General features: G+C 49.0%; 1 protein-coding gene across 4 annotated transcripts in view; it reads right to left on the reverse strand.

Annotated features, from left to right (window-relative positions):
- Nucleotides 1-15,383, reverse strand: part of PPARD (peroxisome proliferator activated receptor delta) — an 80,035-nt gene that overhangs the window by 17,483 nt on the left and 47,169 nt on the right. Inside the window, exon 3 of one of the 4 annotated variants that reach the window (XM_082732401.1) lies at nucleotides 4,969-5,058. The exons of the other annotated variants lie outside the window; for them this stretch is intronic. The gene's annotated coding sequence lies outside the window, so the exon portion shown is untranslated. The remainder of the gene's footprint in view (nucleotides 1-4,968; nucleotides 5,059-15,383) is intronic. 4 annotated transcript variants of the gene reach the window in all.

Below are 15,383 nucleotides of genomic sequence, written 5' to 3' on the forward strand. Positions count from 1 at the left end.
ACTGGGACTCTGGAGAATAAGTGGGAGGGAGGGAGGTAGTATGGCAAATGGAGGCTCAGTTTTTGGTAAATATGTCAAGGAAATAAATGTACTGGCTCAAGAAAGTGGCAAAATCAGGAAGAAGATTTTTGGGTAGAGCCATGGGTAGAGGAGAGGCCTGCAGAGAAAGACCATCTGAAGATTCAAGGCCGGGTAGCTGGGACATAATGACTGATGGGAGGGGACTAATTCAAGGGCACAGGAGGAAGAATATACCAAGAAGTATCATGGCAACTGGGGAGGAGGTTGTTAAACCTCATACTGGATGGGATGGCCTCAGTCTTTGAGTTAATAAAGTAGGAGGGAAAGTTTCCACTGAGAGTACAAGATGGGACTTGCAGAAAGCAAAGAGGCTGGGTGGGGGCACTTTGGCAAACACAACACAGAATTAGTTGGAGAAGAATAAAAAGAAGGATAGCAAAGCCATGATAATTAAAACAGTGTCACACTGGCACATGAATAGACAATCAATGAAAGAGAATACAGAGTCCATAAATAGATGCTAACACATACAGAATGTTAACATGTTATAAAGACAGTACTTCACATCAAAGAGAACAAATGGGTTCTCCAATAAATGGTAATGGGGCAACAGAGTAGCCATCTGGAAAAATTAAGATGGATCTCTACCTCAAATCTTCTATCAAGATGAGGTCCCAGTAAATAAAAAAATTTTTTTAAGTTAAAACAAAAATATAGGGGCACCTGGCTGGCTCAGGGGGTTAAGCCTCTGCCTTCAGCTTGGGTCATGATCTCAGGGTCCTGGGATCAAGCCCCACATCTGGCTCTCTGCTCAGCGCGGAGCCTGCTTCCCCTTCCCTCCCTGACTGCCTCTCTGCCTACTTGTGATCTCTGTCAAATAAATAAATAAAATCTTAAAAAAAAAAACCCACCCAAAATATATGCATTATTGGACACCTCGCTCTCTCAGTCCATGGAGCATGGAATTCTAGATCTCAGGATCATGGGTTCAAGCCCCATGGTGGACACAGAGACTACTTTAAAAAATTATATATATGTACAAATATACACACACACATATATAAACTTTCAACATGGTAGAAAAAATCATAACAAAAAAAGATAATAAACTGGGAAAAATATCTGCAACTCTCATCAAGGGGCTAATTTCTCTAAAACATTTCCTATAAACAAGAGGCCAGCAACCTCACAGATAAATGGGCCTGAGATATGTAACATGTATACAAAAAAGGTACCCATTTGAAAAGCTGAGCATCACTCATAAAAAAAAGAAATACACAATACTCAAATACACTTTTTAAGATCAGATTAAAACAAACGCTAACATGTTGCTAAACACGTGGGGAAACATAATCTCACACAGCCCTGATGGAGAGGTAGGCTGGCATGACCTCTGAAGAGGGTAACTTGCTTACATTTATCTAAATTACAGGTGCACATTCCCTATGACCCAGAAATGCCACTTCTGGGCTTTATGCTACAGCTGTGTTTCCACTTTAGCAAAATAACAGAACTTTCCGTTAGTACATGGTTATCCATTACAGTAGTATCGGACTAGTAAGAGGCAAGGGACACACCAAATGTCTATAATCAGGGGGCTTAGTAAACAAATTAGGACATGGGGACAGAAGTTCTATGCAGCCACAAACAAGAATCATGATGTTTATGGATCAGAAAGGAAGTATCTTTATATCTCCATTCACATATTAAAAAGGGAATAGAGGAACTTGCAGAAGGAATTGAAGAGCTACACCTCATGCAAAAAAGATAAACCAAAGTTTTCGTTTGCTTGCATGTGTGTGAGTATGTGTAAGGCAGGAAGGCCCCAGAAGAATTGGGAATACTGGTCGCCTCTGGGTCGCTAGCGGGAGAGAGGTCTTTTCACAGTACCTTTTGTGCCTTTTAAACTCTGAACTACAGGCATGTTATCTGTTCTGAAAAGCATTTAAACTGGAATAAAGAGGCAAAATCTACAAATGATAATGTAGAAGAGGAGAGGGAGACAGCTGGAAGTGCTCGGGCAAATACAGATGGGAAAATGTCTGAGGTAACCACTATAATACCATAAATAGCATGTGTGGTTGCCAAATTACTACAGTAGAACAGGAAAACTTAGAAGTCATGTAAAACTCCAGCTTTCTGACTGCGAAAGTGTCACAGATGGGACACTATGGAGACACAGAAACTCAATGTGACGTAAGGCAGATTGGATCCTAGAACAGAAAGAGGACAGTGGTAGCAGAACTGGTAGGACTGAATTTAAAACCCTCTTAGTTTGTAGCGCTGAAGCCATGTTCATTTCTTAGTATGGGTAAGTGTCTGGCATTTTTCTACGATGTTCACATTAGGGGAAGCTGGATGAAGGGCACATGGGAACTCTGTGTGATCTCTGTGAGATTTCTGTAATTCTCCAGTTTTTTCAAAATAGAATTTTTTTTTAAAAGCTTAAAAGCTCCTGGCTTGGGGCGCCTGGGTGGCTCAGTGGGTTAAAGTCTCTGCTTTTGGCTCGGGTCATGATCCCAGGGTCCTGGGATCGAGCCCCACATCGGGCTCTCTGCTCAGCGGGGAGCCTGCTTCTTCCTCTCTCTGCCTGCCTCTCTGCCTACTTGTAATCTCTGCCTGTCAAACAAATAAATAAAAATATTTAAAATAAAAACAAAAAACAAAAACCCTCCTGGCTTTCTGGCTTCTCTTGAAAATTGGGCAGACCTAGCCACTGGGTACCTGCATGGTGCCGACACCACCCTGGGAGCTGAGCAGTGGCCTCCACTTTACCTGGACAAGTGCTAGCCACTGACACCCACGATTCTGGCTATTTCCTGCTGTTTTGCTCGTGCCCACTGTGTGAGGTGTTCCCTCCTGCAAGAATCTGAGTCTGTTTAGCATAAATCAGTTCCTCAAGGATCAATCACTGGTCATCAAATTAGACCTGGAGCATGGCGGTCCCTGAATACATGTGGCTCTGATTACAAGGGACAGCCTTCTTGTTGTTTGCCCAACGCCATTCCCCCCTCTTCCTTACTGAGGCCCAATTTTTTGGATCAGGCACATGCTTAGTCAAACACTCCATTTCCCAAGCTCCCCTGCAGCTACTGTGTTCATGTGAGACAATGCTGACCAATAGATAAACAGAAATCTACTGGGAGGGCCTTCTGAAAACAGGTTTTTCCCTGATCAGCAGAGACCAATGTCTACCTTCCCCTTTTCCCACCCTGGGCTAGGAATACTGGCTCTGGAGCTGGAGCAGCAGCAGATAGGTTAAGAGGTGGGCTGGGAGGAGAGAAGGGATCCCAGGCCACTGCTCCTCTAGCCCTGGAATGCCTATCTCTGGACTCCCTGCTGCGGGAGACAAGGAAACGCCAGTTTCACAAGCCCTGTTTGCCAGATTTCAGCTGCAGGCACAACCCTAACAGAAACAACGCGGTATCAGACACTGAGCTAAAGAGGAGAATGGGCTCCTGGGAGGGGGCTGGCGCCAACACTGGGAAAAGGACCTTGGCCATGATCACCGGGAGCAGTCAGTGGAGATGGTGGCATGTAGTAAACACTCCAAAAACACAAGTAATTCTCTGAGTAACAAGGACCAGGGACACTGATTTGTCCTATTCCACAGGACTGAAGAGGGGGCAGTATGCTAACAGAAGAAGACTCAGATGTGACTCCCACGAGCTGCAAGCACAGTGGTGGCAATGACCACAGGGTAAGTGGCATGAGGCAGAGAACAGACTGTTTCTGGCTATGCGAAACTTGGCTGTCAGTGGACACAGGGAAATGCACACCAGACTGTGGTGATGAGAACTGGGGAGGAAGGACATGAAGATTTGGGGTCCCCCTTAGCAGCTGAAAACAGAGGAGGGAAAGCTACAACACAGCCTCATATAGATAACTTGATAAAACCTTTTCTCGCTCATTCCCTCACACCCTCTGATCCTCTGAGTGACTCTGGGGAGATGGGAAAGAGTTCACAGTCAGTCCTGAGTCCTGGAAGCAGGGGGTGGGAGCTGACTGAGCACCCACTACATGCCATGTTTGGTGCATGGAAAAGAGGCTCTGCTCCATTCTCCCAAGGTCTGGCAGTTGAACCTTGTGTGCTCCTCTGGGGAGGGAAGTGACAGAAAGCTCAGGCTTGTGGAGCCAGTCTCTCAGAGAACATGCCAAGGATAAAGCAGAAGACCACAGGGTCTCAGACATCATGGGGTCTGAGCCTGGCCAGACATCCGAAGAACCACGGGCGGTGGGCCACCTTATGCACCTCCAACACCTTGAGCCTCATCTTCTGCTTCTGCCACCCGCAGAAGGTTATGTCACGTGACCGGGGGAACTGTTATCAGTTTCAGGGGGTGCAAACGAATGCCTCTTGAACCAGATGTGGATCTGGGCTTTGGCTAGAGTTTTGGATTTGGGGCCAGGGGCCCTGGATTCTAGGCGGATGCTCCTCCCCTGACTGGAGCTGTCCCTTCTGACTGTGACCAGCAGGAGGGGGAGGGGAACAGTAGTCTGGTTGTTCTAAACCCACGCACATCCCTTGGGCTGTTTCATATTTAGATGGAACCGCTGTGCTGTAGCCCATCCTTGCTTTTTGCCAGAAACCACATTTTCACACAGCCCCGGCTATTCCATCTGCCCGCAGCCAAGGCTGCCCCACTGCCACTGCTGTTCTCAGCTTGCCTGGTCAGGGGTTACTCTGATCCCGGGGCCCTCTCCTGACCCAACTGGGCCCAGGCCCGCAGGCTGGCCATTCCTCAGGGGGCTGCCACCCCACTACCACTATTCCTACAGTGGACCTTATTTCCCTTCCTTTCTGCAGCCCTAGCACTGAAGGAGCACATGCAGGCACCAGGTCTAACTTCGGTGTGGCTGGGAAGCCCAGGGCTTTCCTGCTGCGACCCCCCATTAATGGCCCAGAGCCAGAAACCCCTGATTGTGTCCCAGTGTCAGCCCACTTACGAGGTTGGTGCTGTCATCAGATAGGACAAGGGTCCTGAAGCCAGAATGAGGAGGTGCTGTTCTGCCGCCCTCAGACACAAAATGGAGTCTCTGGCGAAAGAATTTCTTGTAAACCAAATGCCCTCCCACCCTGATTCTGGCACGTACACATGTGTGTTGTTTGTATTCATGCTCACACAAGCCAGCAGTGCAAGCAAACCCAGTGCTCCCAATCTGGTACCCACTTTTTTTTTTTTTTTTTTTTTTTTTAGATTAGTTATTTCAGAGAGAGAGAGAGAGAGAGTGTGTGTGTGTGTGTGAGCAGGGGGAGGAGTCGGGGAAGAGGGTGAGATTCTCAAGCAGACTTCATGCTGAGCATGAAGCCCAACGTGGGGCTCGATCCCATGAGTGAGATCATGACCTGAGCTGAAACCAAGAACTGGATGCCTAATTGACCGAGCTACCCCTCCAATACCCACTCTTTTCCCCCAAGAAGAATGCCAGGCCTTTTGGGAGGGAAGGCAAGAAGGAGGCGCACACTCCATCCACTTGCCATCAGGCAGGTCTAGTTCATGGGCAGAGATAATCAGGAGCTTAGTCCAAATGACCCAGAGCTGTACAGAGGCCTGGTCTGGTGTCCAAGCAACAAAGCCGCCTGGGGCCCTAATCCATCCCCCAAAGTCTAGACATCCTCAGGAGGCGGAGTGCTCCTGCCACCCACCGGCAGGCTGCCTGCTCGGACTGGGGTCAGGCAGGGTGCTGGAGCCCCACTCCTCTCTCAGGGCTGTGGTACAGGCTGATAGGCTTCTCCCTGCACCAGAGCCCAAGCTGGGTCACAACTCTAAGCCTCCAGCTCACCACTTCCATCCCAGTGGTACTGGCTTCCCTTCTCCCGGGGCTTACTATATCCCAGGCTATGTGTGTCCGGACATATAATCCTCCCAACAACACTAACAGTTGAGTACTATTACTACATCCATTTAACTGATGAGGAATTTGCGAACAGAGAGGGAAAGTAACTGGCTCAAGGTCACACAGAAATCGGAGTAAGGTCACAGTAACTGGAACAGCAGGACTGGAGTCCAGGCAGGTTGTTTGAGGTGTTAATCACTGCACTATGGGCCTTGCAAGTGGTGCCAGGTAAGACTGGTATGTCCAGAAGATGGTATGTCCCTGCCCTGCTGGATCTAGAAGCTGCTCTTAGCCTCGGTCTGGAGCTATCATTGTTGAATTCTTTGTCTAGCCGCCAATCCCCAACTGTTTATCTGTCAAGAATATCCCGGGTCAAAGTCCTTCTGGATACTCCCTGCCAGAAAATGACTGCTATGGGCTAACGACAGCCACAGGCTCTGGTCCCTGGCTCCTTCTCCAGGCATCTCATTCACGGTGTGTGCCAGCACTACTCTCTGACCCTACAGGCTCGTACTGGCCTCAGCCTTGAATGTTGCCCCCTCGACTCCTTTCCTTCAAGAGTGGGCTCTCCTGCACCCCCTTCCTGAGGAGGAAACGCTCGCCGACCAGCCTCATTCTGTTCCTTCTTAAGGCAAACCTGGGTCGGGACCTCCAGATCTGCGATCACTGCAGCAAAGTGCAATGTCAGGCAGCTGGTCTGGCCTCACCATGCTGTTACCAGTTTCCCAGAAAATGCCCTCTGTCTTGCTGAGTTAGGCCCCCAGTACCTGGCATAGGGCCTGGCATTTAGTGGGTGCTCTGCACACACTTGCTGGATGAACTCACAGATGTTAACCTTAGGCATAGTATTTTCAGTCCTACTTGGCATTGCCACAGTACCAGTTTCCGTGTATTACCGCCCCAAGATGCAATACTCCATAGAAGTTAATTCCAGGTGCTTCTGCGTCCAGTCTGGATTCAGATCTTGGCTCTGCTCCACCCTCTCTGGGACTCGGGGAAGATACTAACTCTTCAGAGCTCCTCAGCCCAACATTTGGGATGCTATTCCCCAAGCTGAACAGATGTCAGGAGGATTAAATAACCACACAGCCAGGGCTGAACAGTGCTGAGTATACAGTGTATGTCCGACAAACAGGGAAGGTGGCTGTGGCCACGATCGTCATGGTTGGCTCATCTTAAGGGATGATAGGGAGCAAGTGACACTGCAGATCTAGAAATGTGCTAGCCCCCTTAGGAATATTAGGAATAGTCCCATTAGGAATAGGGAAATGTCCCTACTCCAGGGACCTAAGCAGATCCAGAACTTCCCAATCCCCTGCCCTACAATCAGTTGTGTAGAAGAGAACCGACAGGGAGTACCCTACTCTAGACATGTGCCTCTCCTTCAGAGAGCTGGGCCCAAACCTTCCTCTACTTCTTGTGCTCCCTCACCCCAATGTAGATGACCCAGTTGCTGCCCTTTTCCCCCTCACGCCACTCCAGGAGGATCAGGGTCAGCAGTCTCAGGATCAGGGCAGAGGTTGCCCCATTTCCCTGGCAAGTGCTTTCAGGATTGGCAGTGAGAGAGGCCATGGAAGAATGGGCCTGCTTAACTCTGTCCCAAGCTTTCCAATCAATCATTAATCCAGGTACTGACCCAGTGCCCTGGTTTTCCAGGCCAGCAGCTCCACGGGGCTCTTTGCTCCCCATTTGCCAATCCAGGTCACCCCACTCCTTTCAGGGCATAAGGAGAGGCCTGTGTGGCAATGAACAGCTGGCAGGCCACCTGAAGCCAACCCCCCAGAAGTAGTGTGGGGTGGGGGCTGGTTTTATTCAGAGAGATCAGAAACCAGAGAAAAGACAGGCAGGAGGCCACCCTTGCCCCTCACATTATGTAATTTTTCCAGTAAGAGTCAGGCCCCTAAGCCCTGCAGAGTGGAGCTAGCTAAGCTAAAATAGAAAGAAAAGCCACCTCAGGCAGTTACAGAGTGTGGCAGAGAAGAGAGGGGGGTGGGGGGGAGCTCTTCATCCGGGATCCGCCCTGCCTAGTATGCTGGGAGACCCGGACGCCCAGCCATCACCTTTCCCGCTGTAAGGGTTAAGGTGCTGAGCACTGCCCTGGCTGTCTTGGGCTGGAGCTATTGAAGACCAAGGACATATCAGAAATCTCCAGTTTGGGGGCACCTGGGTGGCTTGGTCAGTTAAGAATCTGCTTTGGCTCAGGTCATGATCCTGGGGTCCTGGGATCAAGCCCCGTGTTGGGCTCCTTTCTTGGTAGGGAAGTCCGCTTCTCCCTCTTCTTCCCCTCAGTTGTGCTCTCTCATTAATTCTCTCTCAAATAGATAAAATCTTAAAAAAAAAAACCCTATGGTTTTTATAGACAATAGAATCTCAGCGATGTCGAAACACGTACAAAAGGCAAAAGAAACAAAACTGGAAAGATATGGCCCAAACTGTGAATGGTACTTTTCTCTGAGGGGTCCAGCTAGGGGTGATTCTTTTTTTCTTATATTTGTCTTGTGTTCTCCAATTTCTTCACCAAGAGCATAGGTTACTTTAATGATGGGGGTGGGGGAGATGTTTAAAGAAGTGTGGTGAACAAAGAAAGCTGAATCAAACGCTGAGATACTGATGAGGTAAGAGAAAGGCCTGCCCAGAAAAGACCCACATCTCTCCTCCTGGAAGCCCGAGGGAGAAAGGAGGATGCATCACTGCTCAGAGAAGCCTCCTGAGGTAAGGGTGGTTGTGCCAGCAGGCAGGGGGCCACATCAGTGGACTTTTCCAGAAAGTTTCATCTGAGGACCTCAGGTGCTACGGCTGCGGTGCTGTCAGTGCCCCTCCACTCTTCTTCCGGGCCCTGCCAGCTGCTGCCAGCTGCTTTCATTCACTCATTCAACAAATATTTGTTTAGTACCTACTATCATGCACCAGGCTACATCAGGCAAGTAACCAACATAAATATGTAACTAGGAATGAAGACCAGTGCTCCAAAGGACAAAGGCCAAGCACAGCAGGGTCACACTCAGAGCGTGGTAGCCTAGTGTGGGTGCTCAGCAAACGCCCCTGACTGCGAAGTAGGCCTGGAGGGTCCTGGGGCAGAGGGGAGGAGAGATGTGATAAGGCCCCACCGAGAGAGGAGGATGGCAGGGCCCCTCTGAGAGCACAGGAAGGCTGGTCTAGCAGGGGCTGGAGATCACCTGGGGCTTCAAAGGGCAAGCTGAGGATGTGGGTGTTTATCCAAAGAGCAGCAGAGCGCCTAGGAGGGCTCTGAAGAGGATGGGCATGGGCAGCATCCGAGCTGCATTTAAACATGAGCTTCTCTGGCTGCTGTGGAGGGCAGGCTGGAGACGGTTTCAGTCGGGTTCTGAAAAGCCAGGGTAACAGCAAACCTAGCTGGGCCACCAATGGGAAGGAGAAGGCTGCCTCCCAGAGCCCTGGAAGGCAGGGCATAGGACACAGCTGCCTATGCATTCCCGGGAAGATCAGCTCGACAGAGCAGAGGGGTGAGGCTCTTGCATCGAGCTGCATGCCTCTCCAGCTGCCCCATCGGTGCCTTCCGAGTAAAACATCAGTGTGGGCTTAGATGACCTCCAAGGTCCCTGTAGGCTCCGACGTCCTTCACTCCAGCCCCCTCGCACTGTCCTGGTCTTACTGATTCCCAGCTGTGACAAACATACACGCGGATCAGGGGAGCAGACGTGGCACTTGCTATGAGGCTGACTGCCACAAGGGGCCACGTTCCTGGGCCTGACCACTCCATCCAAGCCCCCCAGACTCCCGACACATAGCTCTTGTGCCCCGCACACTGAACTGTGGACCAGCGGCCCTGCTCTGGGAGCTATGTGGTTACAAGGCAGGGGCCAGAGGTCACTACACATACCCTTTTCTTTTTAAACAACAAAGACCGGGACACCAGCCAGCTCTTTAAAGTTCACAGAACGCCTTCGTGTCCACAATCCCGTTTAATCAACCCTGTGGGAGGGCGGCAGACAGGACTAATGTGTGTTGAGCACTAGAATGGATTATTTCACTTTAACACCATGATGACCCTCCAAAAGAAGCTCTAATTCCTGCTGGCTACGTGAACAAACTGGGTGAGGGAACAGAGGCTGGTGGTGACGGGGGGGGGGGGTGGGGTGGGGGGGTGGTGGGGAGGTGCGCAGCACATGGAGGCGGTGCCAGGTCTAGTGAGAGGGAACGAAACTCAGCCCAGCCCAGGAGATACGGGCCTCACAGTTGGAAGGGGGAGGTCAAAATGGGGGTTGGCAGGCCTGAGTCACTTCTGAACCTCTCCAAGGGGAGGGGAGACAGGAAAGAACCCTATAGCTAAGAACATTGGTCAGTTCCATCCAGGAGAAACTGCGGCACCCAAGTTCAAGCTTCATCTTTAACAGTGTTCATGTCCTTTGACTCTGTAATTCCCCTCATAGGAAAATGCACTGGGCTATTCGGTGCAGTGTTATTTATAATAATGAAATAACTTTTTATAATAAGGAGAAGTATTATAATGAAAAAGAATAGAAATGACTCGATGCCCAACAGAGGAAGGGTTGCATAAATTAGGCATCCCCTGACAAATGGAGTACCACACAGCTATGAAACTTACACTTCTGTACAATATTTAATAACTTCTTTTAAAGTGAAAAATAATAAAATACAGAACTACACAGACAGCAGGATTCCCATAAAAATGACTAGAGAAAGAATGGAGGCAAGTTTCCTCGTATGCATAGATGGAAAGTGATTTACTGTTTTTATGTGGCTGTACTTTTTGAACTCGATATACCAAACACGTATTATCTTCACCTTACACTTAACCCATCACAATATGCGATACCATTGCTGGATCCTCCCTCCTTACACCTTTTTTTACTTGGCTCTTAGGCTTGCAGGCTGCTCCCACACAATCTCTTTTGCTGCTCCCAGTCAACTCCCAGTCTGAAGGTCTCTTTCATTTTCCAGCTTCACTCACTCCCTACGTGACCTGAAGCTGGCTCGTAGCTTTCAATACCTTCAATAAATATGTTTATGATTCCCATATTTAGTTCTCCAGTTCCAGCTTCTCTGACATCTCCACATGGATGCCCAGTGGTATCCGAACAGAGCCCTTGACCTTCTTCCAAGGTCTTTTCCATCTCAGTGAAGGTCATCTCCAACCTTCTAGTTGGTCAGGCCAAAATGTTGGAGTCAGCGAATCCTATGGCCTCTGCCTTTAACAAATACCCAGAACCTAATTACTTCTCACTACCTCCACTGCCATGATCCTGGTCCAAGCCAACATCCTCTCTTGCCTGGATTATTCCAACAACCTCCCAACTGGCTTCTCTCCTTCAGGCTTTGCCCTCTACTCTCCACACAGCAGATTGATCCTTTTAAGTCCAATATTGTCCTTCCTGTGACCACATCCCTCCAGGAGCTTCCTGCCCATCTCTACGGTGGCCTGTGAGGCCTTCCAGAATGGGTGCCCTGCCCTCTGGCTCCCTTCCTGGCATACTGTGCACAGGCACATGGCCTCCCTGCCAATGGTATTCAATGCAACAGGGATAACTTCCTGCAGTGTTTCTGCAGCTATTCCCTCCAGCTGAAATATACTTCCTCAGGGTTTTGCTCCCAGGTGAAAGTCAACCCAGCAATGGACCCATGAGCCAGACCCAGGTGACTGAAAGCTCCTCACCCCCTTCCTCGTCTTTGGAATGCGGGTTCTGTTTGTCTCTCCTGCTCCCCAGAGGCTGTTCCAAGGACACAGTCTTGAGATAGGGATGTGTTATTGAAAACACCTGCGTGGTGTACATGACTGGCTATAGTTAAGGTCTCCTGGTAAGATTTGGTGGGTGGGGTGCGGATCCATTTGTTTTGTTGCCACACAGATAAGCCCTGCAAGCAAGCTCCCTTCCCTTATTCAAACTGTTCGGTGCTAACCTGGAGTGGCCTGCCTCTTTCTTTGGCTCTGTCTGCCCTCTGCCCGAAGTGACACCTGACCACTCAGTTTAAAACCATCCCAGCCCACCCTCAGGTACTTCCATTTCTCTTCCTGCTTCAGTCTTCTCCACAGCTCTCACCACTATCTGGAATGGGGTGAGTACACCCTTATATGTATATACATACATATACATATATGTAAGGTTTTTTTTTTAAATTTTTTTTAAAGATTTTATTTATTTATTTGACAGACAGCGATCACAAGTGGGCAGAGAGGTAGGCAGAGAAAGGGGAGGAAGCAGGCTCCCCACAGAGCAGAGAGCCCAATACGGGGCTCGATCCCAGAACCCTGGGATCATGACTTGAGCCAAAGACAGGGGCTTTAACCCACTGAGCCACCCAGGCGCCCCCATATATGTAAGTATTTCTAAAGACTTTTGTTTACTGATTGTCTTTACCCAAAAGAATATAAACCCCACAAGGCAAAAATTTTCACCTGTTAGAATCACACTGATCTTCAAGTCTTACAGCCATGACTGGCTGATAGTAACTGCTCAATAAATATGTACTGAATGAGTGAATAACTTTTTATGATTGAAAAAAAGATTTCCATTCATGGCTGGGCCTGAAACAGCCTCGCAGAGATCTGGTCTCAGTTTCAGTTTTCCAGGGGTATCTGAGCCTGCTTTCCAGACCCTTCCAGTTAAGAGAGGAGCTCATCAGGACCACAACGAACTAGAAATGCAGTGTAGGGGAAGATAGGGAGTCCAGAATCAGCAGGCTGAGGGTACCTCATTGTGGTCCAGGCCAGCTCTTTTGCTAATCTGTCAGGTGACCTTGGAAGGCAGTGGTTCATTTTACTTGGCTTAATTTTCCCCCTGGGGAGTGAGTATTGGAGCATCTATCTCCTACCTCCTGTTGATTCTAAAATCCTCTCACTGAGCAGACCCCATGGGTAGTGGTCACTGGAAAATGGCTCAGGTCACTCATAGGCCTTGGCTCCTCTCAGGGCAGGGGTGGGGATGTGGTGACAAATCCTCCAGTGTTTACACTCCAATCATGGAGGAAGGTAGGCCTTTTCTCCCACAACCTCAGGGAAAGCTGCACACAGATGGGGAAGGGGGTGGGGGAGAGTGGCTAAGTCCAGAGAAAGAAGAAACGGTTTCTGTTGGAGGCCTCAGAGAAGGTTCAAGGCTAAGGAGAGCTGGGTTAAGATCACTAAGAAATGATTTTAAAAGTAAAACATGCTCAAGAAAACATAGAATTCAGAGAAGAAAACAAAATCAAGGAGGGGGGAGACTGCTTTTTAACTATAGACTGAGGGCTGGTTGTTCTAGGTTGGGGAAATGCAGGGTGTTAGGCCCAGGAAGGGGGTGGATGGAGAGAGACACAAGCAGACAGGGTGGCAGGGACCAGAGAAGGCTGGGGAAGGAGGTCATAGCCAAACCACAGCACGGAGAACCTCCCGCAGCTCTCATGTGGGGCCTATCCAACTTCTGCGTTAAGCGCACCATACAAAGTATTTCTACATGCCAGGCATTACTGTAAGCTCCTTACATTAGTGACTCCTTGGGGCTTCGCAAGTGGGAACTAGGAAGCAGGTACTATTATCATTCCCATTTACCGATGACAAGACAGAACAGGGAAGGGTGAAGTAATTTCCATGCCCAACGGAGCCAGGATCAGGACGCGGAGCCATAAGCCAGTCTGCCTTCAGGGTGGGAGCTCTCAGTCTCTCCACAGGACTGCTCCTCACCCCCAATCCTGAGCCCCTCTTATGCTAAAAAGGCTCCTGCAACCTGGCAGGTGAATCCATCCTCCAACAAACCTCCACTTCTGGTCCGGTCCATTTCCTGATCTCTGGTCACCAAGTCCTGACCTGCACCTCTCCCTCCCCTCAAGCCATCCTGTCCAGATGAGACCTCAGTTACCGAAGCAATTGTCACGGGACCGTTCCTGACCCTCCTCCTCCTTCATTTATCATGCCCTCCTATTGTGTGGCTCCTAAAACCTCCAATGGTCAAGATGAAGCTAGAATGTTGGAGTGGTAATACTTTAAACCTATCTTTTCTCCTACGTCAGTAAGGCGCCAAAGTTTCATGAGATGCTTTCCTCTAGGTGCTGTTCATTAACCTCTGGATAAGGCAACTGGACAAATTACAATGACTGCCCCAGTCCTGCTGAAATCCAGACCCCCAGCATGACTCTTTTCTGTCTGGAGGTGCAGATACAGGGGAGGGGAGGCGAGTAGAGTGTTAATTCAGGCCTATATGACAAGTGTACTCCCAGCTTGGTCTCTAATATGCTGTGTACCTCTGGGTGACCTTCTAACCTCTCTGTGCTCCCGTTTTCCCAACTGTGAGACGGGATTAGTATCCACATGCCGTCCTGAACGGAAGAAGCAAGGCTTGGGTAAGATATTCAATATGAAAAACATTTGTATTATACAATTTGCACACCAAAATATCAATGGTGGTGATCTCTTAGGGGTAATATTTGTTTCTTCTCTTATTGCTTATGTGATTTTTCTAAATTTTCTATAATGAACACACACTATTCAGTAAGTAAAAAGAAAAAAAAGGTTTTAAAAGTGTGGTCAAACACGAGACATCATTATTTTAGAGAAGCGAGATGAAGCAGAACAAGCTAAAGAAGTCAGTCTCATGATGTGACATTCTGGCACATTCCTGCCATGGAACTCTCTGCAGAACCCCAACCCCCACCAGAGCAGCAGACGGTACACATGTGGGGCCACGGCAGGATGGCCCTGACACCCCGCTGGGAGGGGATGGCAAGGGGTCCCTTCTCACATCTGCCACATACTCATTTCATTTAAGACAATGTACACAGCCAACACACGTTTGCCCAGTAACCCAACAACTACTAAGGGAAAACAGTCCGGAATGGGAGGGAGGAAGGAGGAGTGTGATGGTGGGGAGAGTAATAGTTTTTAGAAGTATGTAGTTGTAATTGTTTTTAAAAAGAGGCACCAAGGGGTGCCTGGGTGGCTCAGTGGGTTAAGCCTCTGCCTTCGGCTCAGGTCATGATCCCAGGGTCCTGGGATCAAGTCCCACATTGGGCTCTCTGCTCAGCAGGGGGCCTGCTTCTCTCTCTCTCTCTCTGCCTCTCTGCCTACTTGTGATCTCTGTCAAATAAACAAATAAAATATTTTTAAAAAAATAAAAAAATAAAAACAGGCATCAATGTCTTTTGCAAGGGAGCCGAGAAGAGCCAGGAGTCTCCTTTAAAACTTCTTGCTTTCTCCCTAACAAAAGCTCTGGATCTCACTTGAGTGAAACCAGCTTGGGAACTAGGGGTGAATATGGACACCAGAGGAGGCAAAGCTGATCTGGTGTTGGATCTCAAAGTCATTTTCAGAACTTGCTCTCTGTTCTCCCTGTCCTTTTCCTTCTTTTTAAGATTTATTATTTACTTGAGAAAAGGGGCAGAGGAAGAGAATCCCAAGTAGACTCTCCTCCCTGAGCAGGGAGCCCAACATGGGGTTCAATCTCATGACCCAGAGATCATGACCTGAGCTGAAACCAAGAGTCGGACGCTTCATGGACTGAGCCACCCAGGTGCCATCCCCCACCTTTGGCGCTTTCAAGTGCACACCTATGTGGTTG

Source organism: Mustela nivalis (assembly GCF_964662115.1).
Source record: "Mustela nivalis genome assembly, chromosome: 5".
NCBI lineage: Eukaryota > Metazoa > Chordata > Mammalia > Carnivora > Mustelidae > Mustela > Mustela nivalis.